Source organism: Triticum urartu, chromosome 6A, assembly GCF_056163025.1.
Source record: "Triticum urartu cultivar PI428250 chromosome 6A, HENAU_Tu73, whole genome shotgun sequence".
NCBI lineage: Eukaryota > Viridiplantae > Streptophyta > Magnoliopsida > Poales > Poaceae > Triticum > Triticum urartu.
This window is the reverse complement of record NC_141878.1, coordinates 480,174,371-480,190,202: the sequence shown is the minus strand read 5'-3', so window position 1 is coordinate 480,190,202 and position 15,832 is coordinate 480,174,371.

Genomic DNA, 15,832 nt, shown 5'->3' with positions numbered 1-15,832 from the left:
CGTGACATTGGAGTATCTAGGTGACATTAGGGTTTTTGGTTGATTTGTGTCTTAAGGTGTTATTCGGCTACCTATTGAGCACTGCGTCGGTTTTCCCCGAAGAGGAAGGGATGATGCAGCAAGGTAGCGTAAGTATTTCCCTCAGTTTTTGAGAACCAAGGTATCAACCCAGTAGGAGGCTACGCGCGAGTCCCTCGTACCTGCACAAAACAAATAAATCCTTGCAACCAACGCAAATAGGGGTTGTCAATCCTTATAAGGCCACTTACGAGAGTGAGATCTGATAGATATGATAAGATAATTTTTTTGGTATTTTTATGATAAAAGATGCAAAGTAAATAGCAAAGGAAATAACTAAGTAGTAGGAGATCAATATGATAAAGATAGACCCGGGGGCCATAAGTCTCACTAGTGGCTTCTCTCAAGAGCATAAGTATTCTACGGTGGGTGAACAAATTACTGTTGAGCAATTGACAGAATTGAGCATAGTTATGAGAATATCTAGGTATGATCATGTATATAGGCATCACGTCCGAGACAAGTAGACCGACTCCTGCCTGCATCTACTACTATTACTCCACTCATCGACCGCTATCCAGCATGCATCTAGAGTATTAAGTTAAAAACAAAGTAACGCCTTAAGCAAGATGACATGATGTGGAGGGATAGACTCATGCAATATGAAGAAAACCCCATCTTGTTATCCTCGATGGCAACAATACAATACGTGCCTTGCTGCCCTTACTGTCACCGGGAAAGGATACCGCAAGATTGAACCCAAAGCTAAGCACTTCTCCCATTGCAAGAAAGATCAATCTAGTAGGCCAAACCAAACTGATAATTCAAAGAGACTTGGAAAGATAACCAATCATACATAAAAGAATTCAGAGAAGATTCAAATATTATTCATAGATAGACTTGATCATAAACCCACAATTCATCGGTCTCAACAAACACACCGCAAAAAGAAGATTACATCGAATAGATATCCACAAGAGAGGGGGAGTGTCGGTGTCAAAACCGGCGGATCTCGGGTAGGGGGTCCCGAACTGTGCGTCTAAGGCGGATGGTAATAGGAGGCAGGGGACACGATGTTTTACCTAGGTTCGGGCCCTCTTGATGGAGGTAAAACCCTACGTCCTGCTTGATTTATTCTTGATGATATGAGTATTACAAGAGTTGATCTACCACGAGATCGGAGAGGCTAAACCCTAGAAGCTAGCCTATGGTCTGATTGTATGTTGTCCTACGGACTAAAACCCTCCGGTTTATATAGACACCGGAGGGGGCTAGGGTTACACAAGGTCGGTTACAAAGGAGGAGATATACATATCTGTATTGCCTAGCTTGCCTTCCACGCCAAGTAGAGTCCCATCCGTACACGGGACGAAGTCTTCAATCTTGTATCCTCATAGTCCAACAGTCCGGCCAAAGGACATAGTCCGGCTCTCCAAAGACCCCCTAATCCAGGACTCCCTCAGTAGCCCTCGAACCAGGCTTCAATGACGATGAATCCGACGCGTAGTGTTGTCTTCGGCATTGCAAGGTGGGTTCTTCTCCATATTTCGAACGTTTGTAAAGCAGTGTCCGGCCCCATAAATGTTTGGACCTCTTGGCTTCTGTGCCCAATAAGGGCTATTTCCCACGCATCGAATGAATACGAGGCGCCAGGGCGTTTTTACATTCGCCCCCTAGCCAGATAAATAAATTGTCTATTAAAAGGATGGGGATTCTCAGATCCAATCCACACCATCCTCCCCCAGCGAAAATCCATCAGAGCGCGCTTCGGAAAGATCCATTCCAGCATGGTCAACCTCCGCAGCTCCTCCTCCCGCCCATGTAGCCCTAAGCCCGGTGATTGGGAGAGGTGTTCAGTTCCACACAGTCGATTAATCGAACTGCAGACTAAGGGATTTCTCCCTCCAGCATACATGGTGCCCGTTCGAGTCGGGCTTGCCACCTACAATGGCGGGGAGCAAGCGGAGAGCTTCCCCAGTCCCTCTACGGGGGAGCGGGTCTGCCTTGTTCCTTATTTATTAAGGGGACTCGGATTTCCAATTCATCCGTTCCTCCGCGGGCTCCTGGAGTTCTACGGCCTCCAATTACACAATTTCACCCCTGCCTCCATTTTACACATCGCCGGCTATGTTGCTCTTTGCGAGTTGTTCCTGGGCTGCGAGGCTCATTTCGAGCTGTGGAAAAGGCTATTTTGCCTCATCCCTCGCACACAGAGGGGGTCACTTTATCAAGTGGGCGGAGCTGAAATATGACGCATCGCCGGAACCGGATACATGTCTGGTACCCCGAAGAAGTCATCTGAAGACTGGCCTTCGGAATGGTTTTATATGGAGGACGTTCCCCTTACAGACCCTGTTCGACGGGGTCTTCCTGAGTTCAGCAATGCTCCTCTGAAGAAACGCCGAAGTTGGCGCCCACGGAGCCCCCAGAAGGAAGACAATAGAGAAGTCCTTTACCTGATGAACCAGATTAAAGCACTGGCTCAATCAGGATTGACAGTAATCGAAGTCATGTCAATATGCATAATGCGGGGAGTGCAACCACTTCAATATCGAGGGCACCCCTTGTGGTGTTTTAACGGGGCGGATGACGCCACCCGTTGCGGGCGTAAGGGTCCGGACAATGCCGCCGCCTTAGCAAAAATTATGTCTGAATTGTTCGAGGGAGAGGAAGAGGAGTTCATCCGCATCAAGCCACGGGATAGATTCTCCATGTACAATCCTCCAAGCTGGGTGAGTTATATCCCCTTACTCTCATTCTTTCCCGCATTCTTTGTCATAGGTATTCACCTTGCCATTTTGCGGCAGGAACTGCGAAAAGCCATAAAGGAGGTCAGCAGCCCCTCCCCACAACCAGAGGACCCTGACCGGGCCCTCGACTCCGGACTCGAAGAAGATCCGGTCATATTCGTGGAGCTGATAGACCAGCAGTTCTATCAGTTAAGCTGCGATGATGCCATGGTGGCCATTACGGCCGACTATCCCGGACTACTTCCTGCATTGCACGTAAGAAAAACCAAAAATCCCAACTCCAAAAACTAGGATCCCCTTTTAGACACTTCACCTACCATATACATATGGCATTTTTACAAGGAAGGCATTCGGGACGCCCTGCCGAACCCACAGCAACTCGCCAACAAGAGGCACCGAGGCCGGGCCGGCCAAAAAGGAAGGCGGTCAGGACGGAGACGCCGGCGCAAAGGTATAACAGAAATCCCGCTCCGTGGTTGTCATCTTTCTCAAAATTTAATGACGCCCGTGTTTCTTTGACAGAAAAAACGCTCACCGGAATATGTCCGGCGATGTTGCTAATCAAGCTTCCACCGGTCGGGCGCCAGGACCGGACATAGAGGTGGAAGCCGATATGGGGCGGGCGCCGGATAATCCTCTTACAAAGGATGCAGATATATTATACACCACAAATTCAGAAGTGGAAAGCGCCATGAATCATAGGCGCCACCGGGCCGTACTCCGCGACGCTTGTTTCTCACCAGAGGCATTTGATGCCTTCAATTCTGGAGAGCCATACCTCCGTGCTGCTCAAGATGGTCTAGCCAGAGCCATGGATCAGTATGTAAAGGATGTACGGGTAAGTAAATCTGACGATTATATGTATCAGTAGCCCCTGAGACATGAAACAGTTAGCAAAACTGATTTAAGGATCATCTTTATTGTGCAGGTTCTTACAGAGAAGAATACTCGGCTGTCACAGGAGCTGGAGGAATGCAAGACCCAACTGCGGGCCGTTGTTGCCGCATTGAAGGAACCGAAAAAATCCCCCGCTGGTAACATTTACTTTAAAGAATGATGGTTACCATATAGTGTGCGGCGTGGCTGCAGATCTAACAATAGATGTTGCAGATGAATCCGAAGAAAATCCGGAGGACCAGCATGTCGTGCGACAGCTATAGGCTGGCGAACATGTGCTGACTGAGGTCAGGCGGGAGAAAAACAATCTCCAAGACGCCAATACCAATCTGAGCGTGGAACTGAAAGACGTTCGAGCCCAGCTTGCAGACTCCGAGAAGGAGAATAAGCGGCTTCGACGCGGCATTTTCAGTAAGTGCTTGAACGAATCCTTTCGAAGGAGTTTGGCGCAGAAGCCGACTAATAGTGTTATGTCTGTAGGTATGCTGACAGGTCGTCCCACGGAGGAAATGCCCGGGTCTGCGGGTGATCTTCTATCCAAGCTCTCACAACTTCATGAACAAGTTCGGCAGGTGATGCAAGGTGTTGCCCAGGCCTTGTGGCCATCCGTCTCCTTGCCAGAAGGCGTTGCAGAGCTTACGGAGAAGCTCAAGGGAGCACGGCGGCGCTTCCGATTATGGAAGATATCGGCCTGCCGTCAAGGTGCCAGGGAAGCCTGGGCCATGGTGAAGACGCGGTATACCAAGGCTGACCCAAATCACATGGTCGAGGTCGGACCTATGGGGCCCGACGGAAAAGAGATTCCTGTTAGCTTAGTTTATGGGCAAGTAGAATTAGCCGCAAAGTATTCCCAACAGGATTGTAGGCTAGACCGCCTGTTGGATGGTATAGAAGAGGAATTTAGTCAGTCTGCATGACTATGTAACTAAAGTGACATGTATAATGCCTTCTAGCCGGATTGTAGATCATTTGTCATGGCGGACCTTTTCGCTTCAACCTCGGGACCCGATAGTCCGAAGTGTGTCCGGATACCCGCTCAGTTATATAAGAACCGGGGTATGCGTGGAGACCAGGCGTAGGGGTCATTAGTGCTTGAACAGACAAGTGCCCAACTAGTTATGTTATATTACATGGGTAGTAAGAAACATCTTCCTGGGAGAATAGTTCCGTTAAGAGTTCCTTTCCCTGGGTACGCATGCCCTAAAGTGCATGTCCGGACTGCGATAGGAAATGCAGGAAAAAACATCTGGGGGCACATATGGAAAATAAATAAAAATCATCTTTTGTTCACCGACCGAATATTCCCTTAAGTATGCTAGCTTTCGGCTTCACCCAGTCTGAGGTACACATCCGGCTGACCCGGCAGTAACAATCGCAGAGGTGCTCCCCTTATGCCCTAGCCGAATTAACGGGAACGTAGGGCATAAATACAAGAGCCAGGCAACCCAGCTTGGCCAAAACTTAAGTCATATCGATGCATATAATGGTGAAAAAAGGTACATGCGGAAGTATAACACATGTGCGAGGCATGAGGCCCAGCTAAATAATTAAACTTCTGTGAAAGAAGCCCCCAGGTATGATGAGCACGGCTAGCGCATCTATAATTTGCAAGCGAGGCACAAGTTGGCCCTTGAAGGCCTAGAGGAAGAATAAAAGAAAGAAAGAAAGAAAGAAAAACAAGACAGATAATGTATATGCAAAAAATGGACAGAGGAAGGAGACGAACATAGAGTCCGGCGCTAGGCGTAGAATCTTCGGAGCCTGGCTGCGTTCCATGGGTTTGGCTCGAGTCGATTAGTCAATGCATCCCGCAGACGGTACGCTCCCCGGTCAGAACTTGGTCAATAATGAAGGGACCATCCCATTTGGGCTCGAGCTTGTTCTTTTTCTTATCTGGCAGGCGTAGAACTAGTTCGCCAACGTTATAAGTTTTGGCATGTACTTCTCTGCTTTGGTATCTGCGAGCTTGTTGCTGATAAAATGCGGAACGGGCTTTTGCCACGTCGCGCTCCTCCTCCAGGGTGTCCAAACTGTCCTGCCGATCGAGCTCGGCTTCTCTTTCTTCGTACATGCGTACTCGAGGTGAGTCATGAATTATGTCACAGGGCAAGACTGCCTCTGCGCCGTACACCACAAAGAAGGGTGTATATCCGGTACTACAATTCGGCGTGGTCTGCAGCCCCCAGAGTACGGAGTCGAGCTCCTCTACCCAGTGCGTATTAGACTCAGTTAAGGAACGCACTAATCTGGGTTTAATGCCGCTCATTATAATACCGTTTGCTCGCTCAACTTGGTCGTTGGTTTGTGGGTGATAGACTGAAGCATAATCGAGCTTGATGCCCATTTTGCTGCACCAGAGTTTTATCTCATCGGCCGTGAAGTTCGTGCCGTTGTTAGTGATGATGCTGTGGGGGACACCATAACGGTGTACGACCCCGGATATGAAGTCTATCACCGGTCCGGATTCGGCTGTTTTAATAGGTTTGGCTTCTATCCATTTGGTGAATTTATCCACCATGACTAGTAAGTATTTTTTCTTGTGGGTTCCCCCTTTAAGGGGTCCAACCATGTCAAGCCCCCAGACCGCGAAGGGCCACGTAATGGGGATTGTTTGGAGGGCGGTGGGTGGCATGTGGCTTTGATTTGCAAAAAGCTGGCAACCGGCGCAGTGTTGGACCAAGTCCTGTGCATCTACCCGGGCCGTCGGCCAATAGAATCCTGTACGGAAGGCCTTGCTTACAAGAGCCCAGGCTGCGGCGTGGTGACCGCCGAGTCCGACGTGAATTTTTGCCAAAAGGTTCCACCTTCCTCTTCGGAGATGCACCTTTGAAGGACTCCGGTAGTGCTTTTTTATACAATTCTCCCTCATGGACCCTGTAGGCCTTGGATCGCCGCACTATGCAGCGTGCCTCATTTTGGTCCTCCGGAAGTTCCTACCTAGTTAGGTAGGCCAGGAATGGTTCTGTCCATGGGGCTACGATGGCAATTATTACGTGGGCTGAAGGTGTTATTTCGGTGGTAGAGCCTCCGATTATGTCAGAGTGTTCGGTGTCGAGTGTTGTGGCTGGGTCCGGACTAATATTGCCGGTGTCCCCCTCCCATACCACGGATGGCTTAAACAACATCTTTAAAAAGATGTTGGGGGGACCGCATCGCGTTTTGCGCCGATGCGGGCGAGGATATCCGCCGCCTGATTGTTTTCCCGAGCCACATGGTGAAATTCGAGCCCCTCGAACCGAGATGACATCTTTAGGACGGCGTTACGATAGGCCGCCATCTTTGGATCCTTGGCATCAAAATCTCCATTTATTTGGGATATTGCGAGGTTCGAATCCCCATGCACCTCCAGGCGCTGAATGCCCATGGAAACTGCCATCCGAAGACCATGTAACAGGGCTTCGTATTCGGCTGCATTGTTGGAGTCTGTGTACAGTATCTGCAGTACGTATTGAACTGTATCTCCGGTTGGGGACGTCAGGACGATGCCAGCCCCCAGTCCAGCCAGCATTTTGGAGCCTTCGAAGTGCACAATCCAATTGGAGTATGCGTCGTACTCTTTAGGGAGTTTGGCTTCCGTCCATTCGGCGACAAAGTCGGCCAATACTTGCGATTTAATGGCTCACCGGGGTTTGTATGTTATGTCGAACGGGAGGAGCTCAATGGCCCATTTGGCAATCCGGCCCGTGGCGTCGCGGTTGTTTATAATATCATTGAGTGGCACCTTCGAGGCTACTGTAATCGAACACTCTTGAAAGTAGTGTCGCAGTTTCCGGGATGCCATGAATACCGCATAGGCTATCTTTTGATAATGTGGGTACCGTGATTTGCACGGAGTGAGGATAGTGGATACATAATGTACCGGCTTTTGAAGAGGGAATTTATGTCCGTCCGCTTCTCGTTCGACGACGAGTACTGCGCTTACAACTTGATGAGTTGCCGCAATGTATAATATCATTGGTTCACCGATGTTTGGCACGGCCAAGATTGGGTTGGTTGCCGGTATGGCTTTTATCTCTTCCAATCCGGCTGTGGCAGCGTCCGTCCACTCGAAGTGTTTGGTGCGCCGAAGGAGGTGATAAAGGGGTAATGCCTTTTCTTCTAAGCGGGAGATAAAGCGGCTTAGAGCCGCCACACACCCCGTTAACTTCTGGATTTGTTTGAGGTCTGTTGGGGTAGCCAATTGTGACAAAGCTCGGATTTTGGCCAGATTAGCTTCAATACCTCTACTGGAGACAATGAAACCCAGGAGCTTTCCGGCTAGTACGCCGAAAACGCATTTTCCAGATTGAGCTTGATGTCGTATGCTCGGAGGTTGTCAAATGTGAGCCTCAAGTCATCTATCAGAGAGTCGACGTGTTTGGTTTTGACGACCACATCATCTACGTATGCCTCTACTGTTTTGCTGATTTGTTTCTCCAGACATGTCTTAATCATGCGCTGATATGTTGCGCCGGCGTTTTTGAGCCCAAAAGGCATTGTGTTGAAACAGAAGGGACCGTATGGTGTGATGAATGCCGTTGCATCTTGGTCGGACTCCGCCATCTTGATTTGGTGGTAACCGGAGTATGCGTCGAGGAAACACAATGACTCGTGTCCTGCGGTAGCATCAATAATTTGATCAATGCGGGGGAGGGGGAAGGGATCCTTTGGGCAAGCTTTATTGAGGTCCTTGAAATTGACACAAAGGCGCCAAGATTTATCCTTCTTTGGTACCATCACCAGGTTTGCTAGCCAGTCTGGGTGTTTTATTTCTCTGATGAATCCGACCTCCAATAACTTGGCTAGTTCCTCTCCCATGACCTGTCTCTTAGGTTCGGAGAAACGCCGAAGAGCCTGCTTGACCGGCTTGAATCCCTTTAGGATATTGAGGCTATGCTCGGCCAGCCTGCATGGGATTCCTGGCATGTCTAAGGGATGCCAGGCGAATATGTCCCAATTCTTGCGCAGGAACTCTCGTAGTGCGGCGTCCACGGCGGGGTTTAACTATGCCCTGATGGAGGTTGTTTTTGTAGGGTCCATTGGGTGGACTTGGAATTTGACTATTTCATCCGCTGGTTTAAAAGAGGTGGACTTGGATCTCTTTTCGAGTATCACGTCGTCCCTGTCCACTGTGGAGTGTAGTGTGGTTAATTCCTTGGCCGAGAGGGCTTCAGATAATGCCTCGAGGGCCAGTGCGGCTGTTTTGTTTTCGGCGTGGAGTTCTATGTCCGGATCACTCGCAAGAGTGATGATTCCATTGGGCCCGGGCATTTTGAGCTTCATGTACCCATAATGGGGTACGGCTTGGAAGATCGTGAACGCCTCACGTCCTAAAAGGGCGTGGTATCCACTGCTGAACGGGGCCACTTGAAATGTAATTTCTTCGGACCTATAGTTCTCAGGCGTACCGAATACCACATCCAGTGTGATTTTCCCAGCGCATCGTGCTTCCCGACTGGGTATGATTCCTTTGAAGGTTTTGCTACTTTGCTCAATGCGGTTCCAATCTATTTCCATTTTGTGAAGAGTTTCCTCATAGATGAGGTTTAATCCGCTGCCGCCGTCCATGAGTACTTTGGTGAGTCGAAAGCCTTCCACGATTGGACTGAGGACCAGTGCGGCCGGTGCTCTGGCTGTTCGGAATTTAGGTTCGTCACTGGCATTGAAGGTAATAGCTGTGTCACTCCATGGATTTATTGCTGCTACATGGCAGATTTCGGCAATGCTGTGGAGTGTTCGCTTGTGCCTATTATTTGACGCGAAGGTACCGTATTGTTATCCACGGGATAGTGCTCTGTGGCATTTGGGATAAGAAGATCGTCGCCACTTTTGGCCACCTGCCGGAGTATCCAACATGCTCTAAGGCTATGCGTTGGTATTGTATCCGCTGTTCTATGAATTTTGCAGGGTCCGTTAAGCCATCCCTCCAATACGGTTCCGTGCCCTGTGGAGGGTTTTTGCTTCTTTGTAATGAACTCGGGTGTCTTATGATAGTGCACCATTTTACCTCGGACTGGGTGCATATTCGGAGCCGGATTATCCCAAAATTTCGTTTCGGTTTTCCAGGCACTTTCCATCGCACAGTACTTTTGTACTATGGACGCCAAGTCGGCGAAGCGTGATATGTCACGGCGACTTATGGTGTTAAGGATTCCCTTGTCCGTGTAGTTATTGCAGAAAAGTGAGACTGCGTCTTCCTCGTGGTAGTCCTTAACCTTGTTCATCACAAGGAGGAATCTGGCCCAATAATGATGTACTGTTTCATGGGGCTCTTGCCTGATGTGGGAAAGATCATTTATGTCTGGGTGGGTGGGTGGAATTGAGTCCGGACCCCTACCCGATCTGAGACCCAGGGGCCGAGGGGTTTCCGATCTTGGAAGTTCGGATTCCAGTATGTCGCCTGATGAGTCTGGCCCGCTGCCTGACTCTAGGTTCAGGGTTTGGGTGATGTCCTCCCGTAAACGGGTATCCGGCTCGGAGAGCTCAGGAATTCGGACATAGTTAGTCCTCAAGATAGAGGAAGAATCGCCGCATTGTTCCTCCACCACCGCAACATGATGGGTGACCGGTGGAGAGTTAATCTCCCTTCGATCGGGTTTAAGCCCAATCCGATCATAGTCCGTAGCGACTCCCAAGGCGGCGATGCGATCCAAGAGTTCATTTAGGGAAGAGAGCTCCATTGGATCCATCTGCTCGGCGAGTTCCGAGCCAACGTGGAGGCTATTTTTGATGACCCGAGAAGTCATCGTCGGTGCAGCGGCCGAACAGGCGGTCATGACGAAACTGCCTAGCTGGAGAGTTTGGCCGACAGCCAGAGCTCCCCCGACGGTAATGTTGTTTTTAACAACGAGATGAGGCATCCTTCCTTACGGCGATGTCACAGAGGAACTCTCAATGAAAGCACCAATGTCGGTGTCAAAACCGGCGGATCTCGGGTAGGGGGTCCCGAACTGTGCGTCTAAGGCGGATGGTAACAAGAGGCAGGGGGCACGATGTTTTACCCAGGTTCGGGCCCTCTTGATGGAGGTAAAACCCTACGTCCTGCTTGATTTATTCTTGATGATATGAGTATTACAAGAGTTGATCTACCACGAGATCGGAGAGGCTAAACCCTAGAAGCTAGCCTATGGTCTGATTGTATGTTGTCCTACGGACTAAAACCCTCCAGTTTATATAGACACCGGAGGGGGCTAGGGTTACACAAGGTCGGTTACAAAGGAGGAGATATACATATCCGTATTGCCTAGCTTGCCTTCCACGCCAAGTAGAGTCCCATCCGGACACGGGACGAAGTCTTCAATCTTGTATCTTCATAGTCCATCAGTCCGGCCAAAGGACATAGTCCGGCTGTCCGGAGACCCCCTAATCTAGGACTCCCTCAGGGAGAACATTGTATTGAGATCCAAAAAGAGAGAAGAAGCCATCTAGCTACTAACTATGGACCCGTAGGTCTGAGGTGAACTACTCACACTTCATCGGAGGGGCTATGGTGTTGATGTAGAAGCCCTCCGTGATCGATGCCCCCTTCGGCGGAGCTCCGGAACAGGCCCCAAGATGGGATCTCGTGGATACGGAAAGTTGTGGCGGTGGAATTAGGGTTTTGGCTCCGTATCTGATCATTTGGGGGTACGTGGATATATATAGGAGGAAGGAGTACGTCGGTGGAGCAACAGGGGGCCCACGAGGGTGGAGGGCGCGCCTAGGGTAGGCAGGCGCGCCCCCCTACCTCATGGCCTCCTGTTTCTTTTCTTGACGTAGGGTCCAAGTCTCTCTGGTCTTGTTCGTTGAGAAAATCACGTTCCCAAAGGTTTCATTCCGTTTGGACTCTGTTTGATATTCCTTTTCTTCGAAACCCTAAAACAGGCAAAAAACATCAATTCTGGGCTGGGTCTCCGGTTAATAGGTTAGTCTCAAAAATAATATAAAAGTGGATAATAAATCCCAATAATGTCCAAAACAGTAGATAATATAGCATGGAGCAATCAAAAATTATAGATACGTTGGAGACGTATCAAGCATCCCCAAGCTTAATTCTTGCTCATCCTCGAGTAGGTAAATGATAAAAATAGAATTTTTGATGCGGAGTGCTACTTGGCATAATTTTAATGTAATTCTTCTTAATTGTGGTATGAATATTCAGATCCGAAAGATTCAAGACAAAAGTTTAATATTGACATAAACATAATAATACTTCAAGCATACTAACAAAGAATTATGTCTTCTCAAAATAACATGGCTAAAGAAAGTTATCCCTACAAAATCATATTGTCTGGCTATGCTCTATCTTCACTACACAAAATATTTAAATCATGCACAACCCCGATGACAAGCCAAGCAATTGTTTCATACTTTTGACATTCTCAAAACTTTTTCAATCTTCACGCAATACATGAGCGTGAGCCATGGATATAGCACTATAGGTGGAATAGAGTGGTGGTTGTGGAGAAGACAAAAAGGGAGAAGATAGTCTCACATCAACTAGGCATATCAACGGGCTATGGAGATGCCCATCAATAGATATCAATGTGAGTGAGTAGGGATTGCCATGCAACGGATGCACTAGAGCTATAAGTATATGAAAGCTCAAAAAGAAACTAAGTGGGTGTGCATCCAACTTTCTTGCTCATGAAGACCTAGGGTAATTTGAGGAAGCCCATCATTGGAATATACAAGCCAAGTTCTATAAGGAAAGATTCCCGCTAGTATATGAAAGTGATAACATGAGAGACTCTCTACTATGAAGATCATGGTGCTACTTTGAAGCACAAGTGTGGTAAAAGGATAGTAACATTGTCCTTTCTCTCTTCTTCTCTCATTTTTTATTTGTCCCTTTTCTCTTTTTTATGGCCTCTTTTCTTTCTCTTTTTTTATTTGGGCTTCTTTGGCCTCTTTTATTTATTTTTCGTCCGGAGTCTCATCCCGACTTGTGGGGGGATCATAGTCTCCATCATCCTTTCCTCACTGGGACAATGCTCTAATAGTGATGATCATCACACTTATATTTTTCTTACAGCTCAACAATTAAAACTCGATACTTAGAACAAAATATGACTCTGTATGAATGCCTCCGGCGGTGTACCGGGATATGCAATGATGCATGAGTGACATGTATGAAAGAATTATGGATGGTGGCTTTGCCACAAATACGACGTCAACTACATGATCATGCTAAGAAATATCAAAATGATGGATGTGTCATAATAAACGGAACGGTGGAAAGTTGCATGGCAATTTATCTCGGAATGGCTATGGAAATGCCATAATAGGTAGGTATGGTGGCTGTTTTGAGGAAGGTATATGGTGGGTGTATGATACCGGCGAAAGGTGCGTGGTATTAGAGAGGCTAGCAAAGGTGGAAGGGTGAGAGTGCGTATAATCCATGGACTCAACATTAGTCATAAAGAACTCATATACTTACTGCAAAAATCTAAAAGTTATCAAAGCAAAGTATTACGTGCATGCTCCTAGGGGGATAGATTGGTAGGAAAAGACCATCGCTCGTCCCCGACCGCCACTCATAAGGAAGGCAATCAAAAAATAAATCATTCTCCGACTTCATCACATAACGGTTAACCATACGTGCATGCTACGGGAATCACAAACTTCAACACAAGTATTTCTCAAATTCACAACTACTCAACTAGCACAACTTTAATATCACCATCTTTATATCTCAAAACAATTATCAAGTATCAAACTTATCATAGTATTCAACACACTCATAAGAAAGTTTTATTATTAATCTTGTATACCAAGCATATTCGGATTTTAAGAAAATTACCATGCTATTTAAAACTCTCAAAATAATCTAAGTGAAGCATGAGAGATCAATATTTTCTATAAAACAAATCCACCACCGTGCTCTAAAAGATATAAGTGAAGTACTAGAGCAAAATTATATAACTCAAAAGATATAAGCGAAGCACATAGAATATTCTAACAAATTCCAAATCATGTATGGGTCTCTCAAAAGGTGTGTACAACAAGGATGATTGTGGTAAACTAACAAGCAAAGACTCAAATAATGCAAGATGCTCCAAGCAAAACACATATCATGTGGCGAATAAAAATATAGCTCCAAGTAAAGTTACCGATAGAAGTAGACGAAAGAGGGTATGCCTTCCGGGGCATCCCCAAGCTTTGGTTTTTAGGTGTCCTTAGATTATCTTGGGGGTGCCATGGGCATCCCCAATATTAGGCTCTTGCCACTCCTTGTTCCATAATCCATCAAATCTTTACCCAAAACTTGAAAACTTCACAACACAAAACTTAAAGTAGAAAATCTCGTGAGCTCCGTTAGCGAAAGAAAATAAAAGACCACTTCAAGGTACTGTAATGAACTCATTCTTTATTTATATTGGTGTTATAACTACTTTATTCCAACTTCTCTATCGTTTATAAACTATTTTACTAGTCATAGATTCATCAAAATAAGCAAACAACACACGAAAAACAGAATCTGTCAAAAACAGAACAGTCTGTAGTAATATGTAGCTATCGCAAGATATGAAACCCAAAAAATTCTAAAATAAATTTCTGGACGTGAGGAATTTATATATTAATCATCTTCAAAAATAATTAACTAAATAGCACTTTCCAAATAAAAATGACAGCAGTTCTCGTGAGCGCTAAAGTTTCTGTTTTTTACAGCAAGTTCAACAAGACTTTCCCCAAGTCTTCCCAACGGTTCTACTTGGCACAAACACTAATTAAACACAAAAAACACAACCAAAACAGAGGCTAGATAAATTATTTATTACTAAACAGGAGCAAAAGGCAAGGAATAAAAATAAAATTGGGTTGCCTCCCAACAAGCGCTATCGTTTAACGCCCCTAGCTAGGCATAATAAGCAAGAATAGATCTAGGTATTGCCATAATAGTAAGATAGATTATTAAAACTCATTTCATATTCTCTACGTTCGGCAGCAAGTTTTCTTTGAGGCAAGCAAAAGTAATCAAAAGGGCTAAATTTAATGGGACAAAAGTCCCCAAGATCAACCTTGGGAGGTATAGGTTCCTCCTTTGGTCCTTCATATTGCACAACCAATTCATCATTATAAGCATTCTTTTGATAGAACTTTGTGAGCCTATATTCAAGAGAATATCCTAGTTCATTATTTCGAATAGCCAAATCATAATTAAGTTCAGAAATTCTATCAACTAAAACATTGGTAGGAACCCTTTTTCTAAGATTTTCATTGGAAGCAACATAATCTAGAGATTGAAAGTGCATTATTTCTTATTGATCAAAGAGGATAGCCTCTATGGGAGGACGGCAAGCGTCCACCCTGTAATGTGCAAAGATTTATTTGGCCTCTTTTATTATGAATCTAAACTCATGAGCCAAAAACATAGTAGCGGCACGCTTAACAGAAGAATGCTCAATATTAAAAAATTCCAGAAAAATCCTTTGTATAGAAGGATGCATGTGCATGAATTGTCTTTCAAGTTCAACTACAAGCATGGCAATAGCGTCCGCAAGACTACTAGTTGTATGAATGATAGAACTACCCATAGAAGGTAAAGCACCGGCACAAGTAAAGAAATCTTGAATAACTCCTTTTCCAATAATATTACCACTACCAACACGGAATCTTTTTATATGTGAGATAGTGGGTTCTTTAGTAGGAGCATCAGAATTATTATGACAATAGTTTTCCCAATTTCAGACATAGAGGCGGAAGGTAAATGACTAGCCATAACGACAAGCAAACAAACTAACACACAAGCAAACAAAAAGCAAGCGGACAAAAAGAGGCAAATAGAGAGGGAGGATAGAGAGAGAGGGGGCGAATAAAACAAAAAGGGTGAAGTGGGGGAGAGGAAAACGAGAGGCAAATGGCAAATAATGTAATGCGAGAGATAAGGGTATGTGATGGGTACTTGGTATGTTGACTTTTGCGTAGACCTCCCCGGCAACGGCGCCAGAAATCCTTCTTGCTACCTCTTGAGCACTGCGTTGGTTTTCCCCGAAGAGGAAGGGATGATGCAGCAAAGTAGCGTAAGTATTTCCCTCAGTTTTTGAGAACCAAGGTATCAATCCAGTAGGAGGCTACGCGCGAGTCCCTCGTACCTGCACAAAACAAATAAATCCTCGCAACCAACGCAAATACGGGTTGTCAATCCCTATAAGGCCACTTACGAGAGTGAGATCTGATTGATATGATAAGATAATTTTTTTGGTATT